Source organism: Lepisosteus oculatus, chromosome 23 (genome assembly GCF_040954835.1).
Source record: "Lepisosteus oculatus isolate fLepOcu1 chromosome 23, fLepOcu1.hap2, whole genome shotgun sequence".
NCBI lineage: Eukaryota > Metazoa > Chordata > Actinopteri > Semionotiformes > Lepisosteidae > Lepisosteus > Lepisosteus oculatus.
Genome location: NC_090718.1, coordinates 4,534,421 through 4,550,906, shown reverse-complemented (window position 1 = coordinate 4,550,906; position 16,486 = coordinate 4,534,421). Strand labels below are relative to the sequence as shown.

Genomic DNA, 16,486 nt, shown 5'->3' with positions numbered 1-16,486 from the left:
AGAGTTTTAATCTACTTGTTTAATTACTTGTTTCATGGGTGCACTTCTGATTAATGTAAATTGATCTACACTAGATACAGTACCCACTATGTGAAAGCTAATCCTGCACACATTATGCAGTACATACCCTGATGTGACAAATAAACAGCACCACTTTACATCCCCTACTAGGACAATGGCTTAAGACTCTTGATACATTTTCTGCTTTGTGGTGCATTGATTTTAAATAGCACTGAGATGGTGTTTGTAAGTCCTTTTTGTTTTTATAATTGTTTTTAAATAAAGCATATAAAAATGCTGTCATTGAATACAGCTGTTTAACCAGCATTTTTCCCAAAACACGATAGAGACCCAGTGGCCAGCATTTAAGATGCAGGCAAAGAGGGATGTGCTATGATTCTCTGCTGCAGGGTCATTTGTGAGGCTTTGAAGAAATTCTCACATCAAGAATTCTTCAGCTACTGTAACCGATTGGGGTGCTGAACACTACAGCCAGAGTCTGCCTGGCTTGTCTTCTAGAACATGAAAGAGTTTCTTTGGTTTAGCCGTTTCTAGAATTTTATTACCACTAAGACTTCTCAAAAACCTACAGAATGTGGCACAGCAAAACCTCTCATAGGAACAGGGCAGATACAGTATACAGAAACCCACTTTTCTGCCATCCTGACTAAACTGTGAATGGTAACTACACCCTACCTGGGGTGCTCACTGTGTGGAGTTTGAATGTTCTCCCCAAGTTCATGTGGGTTTCCTCTGGGTGCTCCAGTTTCCTTCTACAGTCTAAAATAAAACACATTCTGGTAGGTTCATTGGCTTTTGGGAAAAGTGGCTCTAGTGCGAGTGTTTATGCGAGTGTTTATAGTGTCTATGCTGCTCCTGCCTAGTCTGGAGTAACTGGTATCTGGACGTTGTCCACAGGTGTGCTTCGTGGTAGAGACATGCCTTGTGTCTCATGCTTATGACAGGCTCTGGGTTTCCACCACCTTTACCAGCAATCAACAGCTTTCTGAACATGGAAGGTTAGATGTCTTTTTCTAAACATTTCTTCTCAAACCTTGGCTGCTAGATGTTAAAATTAATTAGTTAATGTAATTTAAAAAAATAGATCCCCTGAAACTTCTCAAACTATCCAGTGGCTATGAAAAGTAGTCTCCCAACTTGGACTTATTTTGTTAAGGTATTGATTCATAATGGGTTTCATTCTTGTCATTGACTGATGAAAAATGCTAATGGCAAAGTGGAAAAATGCTGTATATCCCCCTTAATTAATAAATTGAAAATGGAATAACTGGCTCCATACTATACATATTCACCACTTTTGCTATGGGACCAAGGTGTGGTGCACCTACATCGCTTGTGAAGGATGCTCCTGTGGGCCGTTAAGCCATTTCATGTGTATTCAGGATCCACCCACAGCTAGGGGCAGTCCCACACTTGATTAGTACAGTTCCTCAACACCATTCTGTGGACAAAGAATGTCCAAAGTGAATGCAGGATCTTTTTCCTCAAAGTACAAATATCCTGAATACTCCTATTTTTAAATGGGTTTGGATATTATCAGTAGTAGCCATAAATAACAAGGGATACCTCTCTACATACATGGCTATAGGTGAGGGCTCTGTGGTGATCAGGAATTCCTCCCTACAAAGCATCACAGTTCATGATTTCTTTCTAAAGAAGGATGGAAACTGCTTCTGGGTCTATAGTCCATGTTCATGCTTATGTGCTGTAATATGCAACACTGTAACTGGCAAAAATGCGATTGCTTATCAAGGGGAGGATGTTTTCCCCTAAACTGGAGCAGGTGCAAAAAATAAATAAGTATATACATACACACACACTAGGTGGTTCAGGGATTACAAATGTTGACAAATCCAGTATGGTTGTTTTCACAATTAACTATTTCATACAAATTTACAGCACTTGTTTTAAAAACATAAGCAATTGTAAATAAATTCATTGTTTTGGGGATTATAAACAGATAAATTCAGGATGTTTTTTTATAACAGCTATTGTATACAATGGCAATGCTTGTTTTTCCATTAATTTAAAAAAAAGTAAAAAAAAGTTACAGATTGTATTTGGACACATCTTTAACCATAGCAAGACAAGCAGAGTAAGGACATTACAATGTGCAGTAAGCAGAGGTAGTTATTGAATTTAAACAAACCATAAATTAAAACTTAAATTTGCAAGAAGACATTTTGCAGTGAGAGGCATGTCACACACCAGTGCAATACTACCACTAAATACAGGATCTCACACTGCAACACTATACATCCATGGTACAGTTTACAGAAGTAAAAACTAGATTATACAACATCAGTATAATTTAATGCCACTGTTAGCTAGGTGGATAAATTGGGAAGCAAATAATTGTTTTAGTACTTATAGAAAGCCTTGCAGGTTTTACAGTTCACAATTATTTACAGTGTGCAAACCACCCCAAATTATCCAAGTCTCAAAACATGAATGAAATGTACTATCATCTAAATTAAACCTCCCAGAAGACAACCTCCCCCCAAGCCCCACTAAAGACCCTAGAGTACATACTAAAACATGGCTGAGAGGACTGAAAAACACAGATGAGATTAGCTTTACCTTTGCAAGCCTTGCAGTTGTCACACTGTTACTGTGAGTTGTGCCATGGAAACAAAGATGGTCATTTTGGAATTTGAACCATCATCCACAAAACAAAAAACAGTAGCAGCACAAGTAGCCCCAGGTACCATATAGTACAGAAAAACACTTGCATGGAAGTCTTTACTGTAAGAAATAGTGATAACTTGGGTTTTATTCTGCCTCTGCATCCTGCCTATGATTAGGATTAGGCCAATGGTTTCTCATCACAGGCTGGGTCTTGCCTTGTCCAGCAGCGGGGAAGAGACCCTGGTACCGTAGGTCTCATCTAGGGCTGCAGACCTCCATGGGCTGAAGACTATTTACTCACTCGTAGTGTTCCTCTCTGGGGTATCAAGAAACCAGTTGTGGGCTGAAGCAGTACAGTGGAGAGTGACATTGTGCCAGATTAAAATGTACACGAGCTGCTCTGGCCTACCCGTTGCCTGGGGCATCTTGACAGTGGAGGACCCCACACTGGCTGATGACTGTCCACAGTGAGACACTTCTCTTGTTCTGGCCAGGAGCTTCCACAATGGCTCACTGGCCACTGAGGCATCTTCCTTGTCCACTCTGCTTTGTCCAGTTGAGCCCAACATCAATGTTGGGGTCTTCTCTTGCATCAAGCTCAAACATTTCCTAAAAGATGGAGGTATCAAATTTAACATTGTTGGATTTGAAGTAGAGCAAAACACCAGTTAATGCTGAAAATCACACTAATAGTATACAGCAGTTGGTCAGGAAACTTACTTGCACATACTGTATTGGCATCACAGTTCTGTCAAGTTGAGCAGTTCCTTCAAATGGTACACAAAGGCATTCATCCACCATCCATTTGTTGGGAGAGTCTGCTCAAGGACAGACACTGTCCTGAGTGATTTGACTTTGTGCTCAAAGCCACATGGAATCCTTTGTCAGAACCATGATGTTCCTCGCTCTGCAGTAATCTACCATTAGCTGCTGGTCTCCCAGGTCTACCAAAAAAGTTGGTGGGGTGGAAAGGAGATTACAGCAGGCCATGGTAGTTTTCCAGTACTAATGTATTCAAGGAACACAGTACAGGAAGACTGTCCTGTAACACATTGGTATGGTCCCTCTTGCTCTGCTATAATGCACAGCATTCTACAGTATGCAGCAATCAGGGATAACAGGAGGCTGCAGAACACTATACTGGTTGTACAATCCCAGTACTGCAGGTTGGACAATTACAGCACAGAATTCAAATGTTCCTAAGATAATTGTACAGTAATTTACCCATGTTCATTTCTGGATATCTGAATACCCAAGGCCACAGCAAAGCAGCTCAAATTTGGCTTTCCTCATAGAAAATTCATGGACAATCACAGCTGCAAAGGCCTCCCTCTCCCAGCATTCTATGCAGCCACTGTTCCAAAAAGAAGGAAAGAGCCCCAGCCACCCTTTTATAGTAAAGCTAGGTTTCTGATTGGTGATTAAGCAATTAAGGATTCAGTGTTTGCTCCTGGAGGAGTGAGTGTTGTTCATCGATGACTGCAGCTCGTTATTGTGAATGTCAGTGCTTTCCACGTGTGATTTCACTGATGACAGTGCCTAATGAGAGGAGGTGTGTAGTGTTTTGCAAAAAGTTGATGTATAATGTTATTTGTGTGGTAAACACGTGAATCGTGCTTATAATTTAGCTGGCATAGTCTTTATTTGGGGCCATGTAGTTTCAGTTTTGTCAAATGTGTTTATACAACCAGTATCAGTGTATACATGTAAAATTGTAAACTCTAGCTTTTTCAAAAGTTTTATCTTGCTTTGACTCAGATTTTCAAACGACTACATGCTGCTGGAATAAAAAGCATATGTTTGAGTCGGACTGCTGGATAGATAACATTAAAGACCTTGAAACGATCAATGCACAGTAAAATTTGGTTTTTCAATCAGGAATAATCATTAGTTTCCTTGCAGGCAAAGAATATACTGTACAAGCACGACCCCCAAGAAATGAATCTAAAGGTTTTTCACAGAATTTATATAGAACACTTTATCATCTAAGTAAATAGCAGCTTTCATTAAAAAGTAACATATGGTAGATCACCGTGCAAAGGAATGGGAGTAAATCAGGCTCATTATTCGTAAAAAAATGCGATTATTTTTTTCAAATATTTGTGCAAACTATGCATCTGATGGTCTGAAGCACTGTAACGTTTTCTTAACTTTTGCTGTTCACTACTGGAGTTTGCAGTTTGTGACAAGCAAATCACACTGCTTTCTTATTATTACGCACCCTAATAAACGTTCTGTCTGGATTAAAGCCTTTCATTCATGACATGTCTAATTTGCATGGCATAGAGTAACTTTTCTTATCTCACAGTTTGTTTTTCTCATAACCGCTATGTATATTTCGGGGTTTTAACGACATTTCGGCTCACTATGCAATTAAAATTCAAAGTTACGCACTGCATATGGCATTGCACGGTACAATGTTTCCAAATTGGTTTGGTGTTGCTGCACGCAGAACTGTGGAATTGGTTTTTAGCCGCAGTTCTCGCCATTTACTCGTGGCGGCGTGAGCGGTCATTCAAGCCGGCTGGTGGAGCGTAAGATGGCCGTTGTTCCAAATTCGTAGGGTTGGAGTAGGCCCGAGTTTCTGCAAATCAAACATTTTTCATTTATGCGTTTTATTCTCATTGCTGTCAAATGGAAATTCATTTTGGGGTTCTGATGGGTTTTTTAAATCTAAATCTTGCATAGCTTTGTTTTCGGTGGCGTTTTCAACATCGGATATTATGGAGAAAAGACCCGTTTTTTGTCTTCGGGGTAAGTCTTTTTTTGTTATATTTATTAGTTTATTCAAAATTACTTGATGACTCGGTGAATCTATTTTTGAACTGCCTGTTTTGTTAAGATCTTATTTCGTTTTCAAATCTTGGGACAATTCTCTTGTTTTCGTCAGCACATTTAATTGAGCAAAATTATTGGTTTTGCGACTGGTTTAGTACACGTTCATGGAGTGCTGTATTATTTTAAATCAAATGTGTAAGTAAGCATTAACTAATGTAGATCGTATTTTTGGAGGTCGTATATCATAATTGTTTCAACATGTTACCAACATTTGCAAGGCATACGTTTTGTGGATTTGTTAGTAGAAATAACAGTAGCCCTAAAACCTATTTAAAATTATTGATGCATTATTTATGGGAAATAGATGAAAAGAAACAGACGCGGAAAGTGCTTTTGTAGCCACGTGTTTATTGCTTTCACTGTAATGTGTTTAAGTTTTCATTTGTTTACGAAGAAACAATGTTTCCTTGGGTGAGGGCATGAGGACTTGAGCATTAATTCAGCTTGGGAACAAGCAGGTATGACATGGAGGTCATTGGCTTCATTTTCCCTGTTTACTTTTGCCTCTCAAGGTGCAGAAAGTGTTGAGCAGCCCACCCCTGAAGCTTGATTCACCACGAAGAGAAGCAAAGTGTTTCCCAGGACCTTCTAAGCCAGGTAAGACATTAGTTTTTTGCTGTAAGTGTGTGGAATAATGTCGGTATAGTCTTCCTGGGCTGGAAGTTCTCGGTTTGGTTCTGTCGAAAACGAAACCTGTAGCTCCTGTAGAATCCCAAAGCTCTTGCCAGACTGATTCTTCAGTTTGTGTGGCGAAAGAGAGAGGCCTCTGTGACATCTGTCACCCCGCTGTATCGTTCACACGTGTCTGAGGGATTTCCGTGTTGAACCTGGTCAGATTAGCTAGATCTAAGAGATGCTTTCTTGATCCAAATGCAGTGTCTCCAACAGCAACCCACGTAGTCTATGTGAAACATTTTTTTTCTTGTGTGAATAAGATTGCTGCACAAAACTATACAGTACATTATTTAACTCATTCAGATTCTCCTATTGCTTTATGTCACCTTAAAATGCCTTATAATCCCAATGTTTTCTTTAGTATGCCAGGTGTTTCTATAGTGCTTGATGCCAAGGTTTTCTTTTTAAAATATTTCTGCTGGCTGTTACCACTCTCATCACTTTCCAAGACAAAAAAAAATGAACTCATCTGACCAATTGATATTCGAGAAAATCTGGCTCCCAGGGATATGTTTTGCTACACACTAGCAACCCAGCCTCGCTTTGTCAACCCTATCCTGATTTCTACTGAGATTTTGAAAACCAAATTCTTCAATTACTGTTCCAGTTCTTCAAAATTGAATCACAGGCCAAATGCAGCCAGACTTTGTAGTGCTGACAGTACTACGGTTTGTATTTGAATACCTTAAACTTAACATTGCAGCGTAAATTGTTAAAGGGTTATGCAAGATAATTCTTCCAGTCTGATTAAAATCAGCTGTGCAGTGCTTGTGATGTGTGTTTTCTGGATTCTACCACACAGATGTGCAGGAATGTATTGTGCAACTATGTGCACATTGTGAGCTCAGCATGCAGTATCTGAAGCACTGGCTGAAATGGCCCAGTGCCGTGAATGTATTGAGCTTAATAGAATGATACAGGAGAAAAAAACGATTTGTTAAAAGTTGCTTCCGTGAATACTAAGTAAGAGTAAGCAAATGAACAGTCATTCACAAGACTACAAGAAAGTAAGCAATTCGGAATTATGTCAGGAGCTTGCTTATATGGATCAAGGAAGGTCTCTTCAGAAGCTGTGGACTGTCAGGGTTGTTAGTAGAGGTGGCCCCAGAGGTGGGGTTGTGGGTATTTTGCTTTGTGGGGTTGGTGGGCGATAGACTGTGTAGTGATGGATTCTTATCTGAAGTGAGAGTGCGTTTTTGTTCAAATAGGCTGTCCTAGTCACTTCTGACTAGCAGAATCTGCATGGATGTCCCCCAGTACTGCTGTTTCTCATGTCATATGTGTTGTATGCAAATAGGGAGTTTTCGTATAGAAGTGTGGTGCTGTTTTTTTTTTTTGCACTGAGCTTATTATTGTATTGATTGTGCAGTTTAGACTCGTGATGGCTGGGAATTACCTGAACATTTAGGTGAGGTCGCTGTTTGACCACCCAAAACTTAAAAAACAAAAACTGCCTTTGAGCTGCCACATTGTTTTAACACAAGATGGTTCCCAGTCTTCATGACGAAGTGCTCTTGGTTATGGTGGCACATTTCTTGCCTAGTTTTTATGTGTATTTCCAAACAGCCTGCTTGTTAACAGTTGAGGACTACAGACTCATTTTAAGTGTCTTAGGAAAATAGCTTTGTGCTTGCCCAGAGTTTTACCTGTGATGCAAAATGTATTTTATTGGAAATGCATATCCAAGATGTGTTATTTAGTAATCTTCTAGCTTGCTCAAGTTTTAAATTGTGCCAGTAATGAATGGGGCTTTTTTGACAAGTAAGCAAAATAATCTGACTAGCTAGTTTAAGGTTATTAGTCTTCTCCCCTCTTTTGTCAACAGGTGTTTTTCACACTTTGTCTTTATCAGGTGTCACTAATGTTAGTTTTTTTCCGTCTCATTTCAGACGGTGCCAAAGACTCGAGGAGCCTTGTTGCCAGGGGGAGCACACCCGAGTCCATCTTTGGCGTTTTAATAAAGAAAAGTGCTTGGCTTCCCTTTGGTGTTAGGCATTCCTTATTTCTGTGGCCACCTCTGGGTCTCGGAATAGGCCCGCTCGACCTGTCCACTGTGTTGAGGGAGATAGGTTTTGGGGATTTTTTTTTTTCCAGCAGGGGAGGGGCTGAGGCTAGGAATAGGCCCGCTCGACCCGTCCACTGTGTTGAGGGAGATAGGTTTTGGGGATTTTTTTTTTTCCAGCAGGGGAGGGGCTGAGGCTAGGAATAGGCCCGCTCGACCCGTCCACTGTGTTGAGGGAGATAGGTTTTGGGGATTTTTTTTTTTCCAGCAGGGGAGGGGCTGAGGCTAGGAATAGGCCCGCTCGACCCGTCCACTGTGTTGAGGGAGATAGGTTTTGGGGATTTTTTTTTTTCCAGCAGGGGAGGGGCTGAGGCTAGGAATAGGCCCGCTCGACCCGTCCACTGTGTTGAGGGAGATAGGTTTTGGGGATTTTTTTTTTTCCAGCAGGGGAGCCTGCCTAGCTACCCCCAGGAATGGGCTCAAATTTTGGCTATCTCCCTGTTTGGGGAGGAGCCAGCCCTTCCCCATCTCCCACCCTCTGCCCTCCTCCCTACCCCCCACCTGTTTCCCCCAGGAACGGGCTCAAATTTTGGCTATCTCCCTGTTTGGGGAGGAGCCAGACCCCACCCAATCCTGCCCTCCTCCCTCCCCCCCCATAACCCCACCTGTGTCCCCCAGGAACGGGCTCAAATTTTGGCTATCTCCCTGTTTGGGGAGGAGCCAGACCCCACAACCCCACCTGTGTCCCCCAGGAACGGGCTCAAATTTTGGCTATCTCCCTGTTTGGGGAGGAGCCATACCTTACCCCCCTCAAAACCCTGCCCCTCTTCCCCCAGAAACCAGCCCAACTTTTGTCTATCTTGAGATTTTCTCCAAAATTATGGTTGTGTTGGGAGGAGCTGTGCCTAAGCCCCACCCAACCTTTCCTGCCTTGGTTCCTTCTCTGCACAAAGAGCAGCAAAGCCTGCAAACAATGAAGAGGCAACAAATAGAGCAAAATGCAGTTTATTGACCACAGTGCAAAAGGAAAATACAAAGCAACAGGTGCAGAACCATCACTAGGACTTCTGTGGAATGAGGTTTCAGCAGCAAAGCCAGACTTCAAAGCAGCCATCAGTGTCCTAGATGAGAAAGAATAAGCATGTTAACATTGCTCCAGTCGATGCAAAGTTTAAAACACAATAGTGCTCTAAATGTAAAATGCCACTGCAAATAAACTACATTCAGCTGACTCCAGTGAATGTTAACGCAAATTCAATCAATACATGCAAACAGAATGTGGTTTGCATGGCACCAGACAGCAGGTAATCAGTCAAGCATCATCTCAAAGTATAATGGTTTCAAGAGAAAGGAGTGCACAGCTAGCTCTGCCACTGGTCTGAAGGCAGAAGGAAAATAAAAGGAGATGCAGATTTCAGTTTGATGCTGTTCTGCTCAAGCAGCAAGGTTAGCAACCTACATCACAATCTAGAATCTGAGGCATCCAGACCATGTGGCAAAGCTCCACTCAACACACTGGAGGTGGGAGCAATGGGGTTATTGCCACAGCTTAAGTAACCTTTTATGTGAGTTTCCATTTTTTTGTCCCATACCTATACAATTTACTTCAAGACAAGAGCACAATGACAACACTTACCGGCTGTGGAAACAGAGCGAATCCCGCTGGAGCGAGGCTTCAGCAACAGGCAGGTCGTGGCAAAACTATAACCGGACTTGCAGCAGTCGTGTTCACCAAGTACTGGCTCTCTTTGTCTAAGGGAGAAGACAACACATGCCATTTAGAATGCAAATCTTTGACAAAACGTTTCAAGAGCTGTTGTCCCCAGTTCATGTGTACTGCTGCTCTGCATTACAGTCAATAAACATGATGCTTTTCTTCAGTTCTTCCTTCACAATGTGTCAATAAAGAGCTGCTCCTGAAGATACCAACATGATTTCACATGGTCATGAAGCAGTGTCACAAAGTGATGCATTTGGCAGGTAAGAAGAGAAACAATGGTGCACAGACAAGTCACTGATTCATGGCAAGATGAGTCCAGACCAATTCAGGTGGTTACAGCCAAGTGCAATATTGAGGATATTTAATCATCACTGCCTGTGCACACCCGGACCCGGGGTGCTATCGGCATGGAGTTTGTACCTTATCCCTGTGCTCATCTGGGTTCCCTCCGTGTTCCTCCCACAGTCCAAAAGCATGCTGGTAGGGTAACTGGCTTCTAGGGAAATATGCCCTACATGTGGCTGTGAGTGTGAATGTGCCCTGCGATGGACTGGAGTCCTGTCAGGGTGTACCCTGCCTTGAGCCCATTTCTTGCAGATACAGACTCCAGCAGCTCTACCTCGACCCTGAATTGGATGAAGTGGTAATAACATGGATGGGGCCTAAACACATCTGTACTCCACTTTGCACTACTGTGGCTGGCCTGAAGTCCCTTTACACCTGGAGTGCCACTCATTAATAGAATACAGTTCACAATCTTCACATCAGTGTTCATTATATTTTGTACAAAAAAGAAACACTATCCACGCTTGATAATGACTAACCATACTTAATAAATTATTTAATATAACCTGATCATTCATGACTAGAGTGACTGTCGCATGAGCCCTAACTCACCTGCTCAAGAAGAGTACTGGTCAGGTCATGAGGAGGCGATATGTTCTGCTGAATATCAAGCCTAGTGAAGATGAAGATAAAGAAAACAAAAGCACAAATGAACCCATATGTCCTCTATATTAAATTCATAACTCTGAGATGAGAAAGTGACAGTCAAAGGCCCTACTCACCAGACTTAGGACACATTGAACATGTAGGTTTCAGTGAGCAGCAAACAGGCACATGCTGGCCCAGGACCTAGGAGAAAGAAAATAAACTATAAGAAGTCCTTTAAGACGGTGACTGCAACCTTGAGTTCGGCAGGCACTGCAGATGTGCAGCTCGTACTGTGTTACCACACATGACACTAGCACACACCATTCACAGGAGACCCCCCTGCTGATGAGAAACATTAATCAGCAAACCAAACCGACATATATGAGATGTGTTAAATAAAATGTCAGTGCACTTGCTACACGGATTGTCACTTTCCTGATCGCTACCTGCAGCAAAGTGACTGATGTTTCTTTTGATGCTCAGTCAAGTTACAATTCTCTTTTTTTGCCATGCTGTAAATATAATGTAGTTTCTCACAAATCATGCTAGAGTAGCATATTTGGGGATTATTGAAAACCAAAACATCCACAGATGCGATGAAAAAGACCACTCCTCGATCAATGCTGGATTCAGATTGGAAAAAAAAAGAATAATTAAACAATTGTGGCACAAAAAATGTGCACAGACTTTCAAAATCACTGATACCCTAGGGAGTATTCTCAGGAAGCAAAACCATTCTGTTTGTATTATTTCCATGCATAGAGCAAATATTAGTACAAACATTACTGAAAATAAGCTAGTTTCTCTTTACAAGTGGTGCTGGAGTAGAAAATTCGGGGTTTACTGAAAACCAAAACCTAGATCGAACCAAAAAGCTTGATCTACACTGGATTCGGACCAGAAACAATAAGAATAAACATGTGGCAAAAAAGAGGATTTCCCCAGGAAGCAAAACCTTTATTTGGATAACTTCTGTGTGGAGTGGACACATTCATACAAACAATGTTTAACAAGTAAAAACAAAAATCATCATTATTTCGTTCCAACTTCTTGAGGTCACAGTTCCAGCCACTGTATGGGAGACAGAAGTTCTGCAAAATGATGCCAATCAAAATGGACATTAATATTCAACATGGTTAACCTATAGAAAATGGTTTCAAATCCTTTCCTTGACAAGGAAACCTGGAAAACAAAAATTACAACAATTTCAATGTTCATATCAAAAGAACACTTCTGTGTGAATCCTTGGCAGGATACTGTTGCTCATTGTCTTGTGCTCTTAAGGAATTTCTAATCTGCCAATATATTACAGCCACATGAAGTCCACGTGTGACAGTCTAGCTGCTATCAAACTCCTCTTGTAGTGTTTGATGGCACCCTGGCTGCATGGTGCTAAACTGCCCACGTTGGGCCCTCACTACCTGGCCTTCATGCAGACTCATCCTGAAGTGACAACATGCCAGCAGGACAGTGCGTGTTCTCCTGCTGCTCTTGTAAACCCAGCTGACGTGCAGGATGAGAACCAGACAGTCAAAGCCATGAAGGCCCTACTCACCAGACGAAAGCTCTGCAGGACACGTACATTTCAGCGACCAGCGAACAGGCACGTGTTTGTCCGGGATCTGGGAGAGAGAACCAAATCCCTCTAGACAGTGACCACGGCACGCTGCAAGACAGGCACTGCAGATGTGCAGCTTGGAATGTGTGTCCACACACGACACTAGCATGCGCCTTTCAAAGGAGACCCCCTGTTGATGAGAAACATTGAAGAGCAAAATGAATCAACTTTTTTTTCTGGTGCCTTTAATAAAATGTTAGTTCATCTGCTACACAGATCGTCGTTTTCCTAATAACCATCTGCAGCAAAGTAACAATTAAAGTAAAGTTTCCATTGAGGCTCAATATATTTACAGTTCTATTTACGAAAGACTACCAAAATCAGGGTTTATGTCCAGAAAAAAACACCATGTCTCGATTTGCACAGGATTCAGAGCCGAAAAAAAACAAAAAGTTAAATAAGGGTAGCACATAAAAAGCACACACTTCCGGACATTACTTACTCTTGGTCTTCTCATGCAGCGAAGCCGTTTTGTTTGTATTATTCGTACACGGAGTGGAAACAACAATAAAACCTGGAAAAGAAAACATTAAACAGCTTCAAACTATTTGCAACATAAAAGACATTCGCCTTTATTTTCATCCACTACCGTTAAAGTATATTTAATAGCGTTTAATACGGAGATTATCTAAACCATTTCATTTCATTTTCCTTAAAATCGTACCACCACCAAACACACGCTGGGAATTCACTCACACACCTGCAGTAATTCCGTCCCAGACTCCAGGCGTTCACCCCGTTCAAACAGCGCAGAAATGCACTGTTCATTCAATAAAATGACATCTTTCTGAAAAGTCTCGTACCTGAATGAAACCTCAAAAAAACATTACATTGTAGCCCGTTTGGGGTAGAAAGATTTTAAACTGTTTAAAAAGAGAAACACTACCTCGCAAACCGCCGGCGCTGCCATCTTGAATCTGACCCACGCGTGGAAGGGGGGAGAGAGCCGCGCTCGTGGGGAATTTATGTCAGGTGGCAGTGACGTAAAACGCCCCTAATTTCTGCAATTACGTCATTCGTCCCCTTTTTGTAAACCCCTTTTAGTACTTTAATCCCGTGCAATGTTCCCCATTCTTAGGGGTGTGACCTAGAATGGCCACCCCCCTAAAAATACCGGCCCGGTGCAGACCCGGCTGCTGGAAAACGCACTTCGCCTGTGGAGCGTGATCGGACCGTACCCGGGTTGGATTCGAACCCGCTCTGAGCGAAGAGGTGCCGGGGGGGCTCTAGGCTACTCTAAGCCACAGGGCTTAGAGCCTGGTTTTCAATAGCTGCAACACTGACTTTGCCCGCTACGCCACCTGGCCGGTGAACACGGCCTGAATTTGATCTTATTTGAGCTACACGCGAACAGTTATTAAATAAAAAAATAGAAACAGTGGAATCACTGTTAATATAATGCCTTATGAAACTGGGTGGCTTTAAGCGGACCCCAGAGCAAGAAAAAATGTTATTCTGAGGAAAAAATTAAAACGTTTAAAAACATTATAAGTTTCATCATGTTCTCATATAGTAAAAAGTAAATCGCACTCTCTCAGCCTGATGCTATATGCAGTCTTATTCGGGGGTAACTGCTGCATTCATAAAGTTGCACGCTATATTCTTAGTCTTTTAGCAAAATATTTCCACTCATAATGCCAGTTGGATTGCTTCCAATTAAACAATTTTTTACACAATTAAAAAGCCTAGATTTGAAAGGGCCAATGCACGGCTTCATAATCTTGGTACCTTTTTTTCAATAAAAAACGGATGGCAGACCTTTCAGCTGGAGAGCTATAACCCAGCAGGCCTTTAAAATCGTGTTTATAGTTTGTGAAGAGTGTCACCTTTCTTGGGGCAGTTAGCAGTGCTGCTTTGCTGCTCCCTGGTACAGGGTTCAATTCTGTCCTGGAGATGTCTTTCTGTGTGAAGTCTGCATGTTTCCCTCTTGTGTTGCAGGACCCTTGGTTGAGAGACACTGTGAGCAGGCACAGGACTTCATTAAATTGGTGACCGGTCAGAGACAGGACAGAGGAGGACCGAGAGACCCAGACAGACAACATTGTCAAAGCACTGGCCAGACACTGTCAGAGGTCAGGTCAGAGAACCTGGAAGAAGACCCACTACGTTGATAGATGACTTCATCCCCTTACCCACCTTAGGTCATGCAGCTTCGGGAGGATTGCTGCTAAACAGGAAATGTATATCAAATGAGGTAGTTCAAGTAGGGAGCTGTGTCAGCATGCGTAGGCTGCAAAGGAACAAGTACAGGTTTACTTCATGCTGAAAAGAGAAGAAGAGAAACACAACATTTCGACTGTGGAGCCTTCTTTGGGTGCCTTGAAAAGTCTCGCCAAATAAGATTTTATATTTCTGGTAACACATCACTTACATCTTCCGTGCAGCAAGGTCCAGAGAAGACTGCGATTTGATCTTTCTACTGTGTCAATTCAAGATGTATATGGCTTGTTAAACATGTAAGTTCTCTCTTTATACTGTACCTCTTCCTCCATAAGTACCAACATTTCAAGTACCATTTGCATTCAAAAAGGTATTATTTAAGGGTCAAAATATGCTTCTTAAATCTCTGCTACATTATTTTAAAAAGATTTAAGAAGTTTTTTATTAACACTTTTTAAAAAGAAGCATAGACACAATTACAATTATTTTACAAATGCCATCTAAACCATTTTCTCAATTAAAAACAAAAGATTCATGCTTCACGGCGTGTTGTTTTATCTTGAAAGGGTCACAGCAACCAAGACCAGTTCTAGGATATCTTCTGGATCTTGAAAAGACAGGGTTTTCCAGCAGTCTGGATTCAAGCTTAGACTGAGATTTCAAACCTTTTTAGTGCTACTGATGGATTGAACAGTCCCACGTGCTTCGTGATCTTAGCCTTCTGTTCAGGGTTGTTGGAGGAGTTAACACATTGCACAAATGGCTGAGCAGAAACAGCTCTCGACATCCACAAAATACACAGAAGCTCACATTTGGAAAATATGCTTTTTGATTACTGTCAAGGCAAATATTAATTCCAATAATGCCAAACGCAGATGCAAAGTTTAAAGCTATGTTCAATATGACCAGTCTAAGTATACTGTACGTCTTGCTGAAGGTACTGCAGCATTATCGATTCACAGTATCAGGTTTTTTACTGCACAATCTTAAACTCTGACAGTTGTTGAATCAGGCTTATCATCTGCTCTATTCAGTTCCTTGCATTTTGCTGTATTTCAATATATATGATGTAAATAGAGCTTTTTTGCACTCCTTGTAGATTAGCCATTTCCCTTTCATCTTCTACAAATATTTTCAAATATTTCATTTTGGAGTCCTTTTACAGCATCATTTATAGTGGCAAGGTGGTGCAGAGGTTATCATTGCTGGGGCTCTGGATTCAGTACCTGGGGTGCTGTCTGTGTGGAGTCTGTCTGTTCTCCTCATGTTCACATGGGTTTCCCTCAGGGGCTCCGGTTTCCTCCCACAGTCCAAAGACAAGCCGGTAGGATTACTGGCTTCTGGGAAAGTGTGTGTGTGTGTGAGTGAGTGTGTAGGTGTGAGTGAGTGTGTAGGTGTGGGTGAGTGTGAGTGTGTGTGTGTGAGTGAGTGTGTGGGTGTGGGTGAGTGTGAGTGTGAGTGTTTGTGTGTGCGTGCCTGCCTGTCCTGGGATAGATTTGCTTCTTGTCCAGGGTGTGTCCTGTCTTGCACTGTTTATTTACAGGCAGCAGTATTATGCACCTGCTGCCTGTACTGAACAAATTGGTGGATAGATGGATAGTGGTTTACTGTTTTCCTTTCTGTTGCACTGCAGAAAAAATATTTTTTACTTCATTACGTTCCAACATGTCCCCTCTAGCCTTTCTAGAGATTTTTTATGTGCGATTCCAATTCCCTGTGCTCATTTTCTATAACCGAACCTTCTTTTTGAATATCCCTATGATGCTCTTTCTTTCTCCTAATCTTTTTTAACTCTTATTTACCTGCCTTTCCTCTGTGAGTGATGCCATATGCACAGTGCAGTGGGCTCTGCTTTAAAGGAGAAGTCTTCCGCATCAGTACCTCATGTGCA

General features: G+C 41.8%; 2 long non-coding RNA genes across 7 annotated transcripts; one reads left to right on the top strand and one right to left on the bottom strand.

Annotated features, from left to right (window-relative positions):
• Window positions 1-4,646: 4,646 nt before the first annotated feature.
• On the top strand, window positions 4,647-8,142 carry LOC138224843 (uncharacterized). The gene is made up of 3 exons (XR_011183293.1): window positions 4,647-5,403; window positions 6,000-6,084; window positions 8,052-8,142. It is a non-coding gene; the product is annotated as an uncharacterized lncRNA (long non-coding RNA).
• Window positions 8,143-9,153: 1,011 nt separating this feature from the next.
• LOC107075686 (uncharacterized) lies at window positions 9,154-16,149 on the bottom strand. Of its 6 annotated transcripts, XR_011183281.1 has the most exons (9): window positions 15,822-16,149; window positions 14,572-14,665; window positions 14,262-14,392; window positions 12,878-12,949; window positions 12,373-12,565; window positions 10,952-11,018; window positions 10,782-10,842; window positions 9,801-9,916; window positions 9,154-9,285 (listed from the first exon to the last, which is right to left on the bottom strand). It is a non-coding gene; the product is annotated as an uncharacterized lncRNA (long non-coding RNA). The 6 variants fall into 6 exon arrangements; XR_011183282.1 differs by lacking the exon at window positions 14,262-14,392 and having other exon boundaries at window positions 15,822-16,140; XR_011183279.1 differs by lacking the exons at window positions 14,262-14,392; window positions 14,572-14,665; window positions 15,822-16,149 and adding an exon at window positions 13,322-13,548.
• Between the last annotated feature and the right edge of the window lie 337 nt (window positions 16,150-16,486).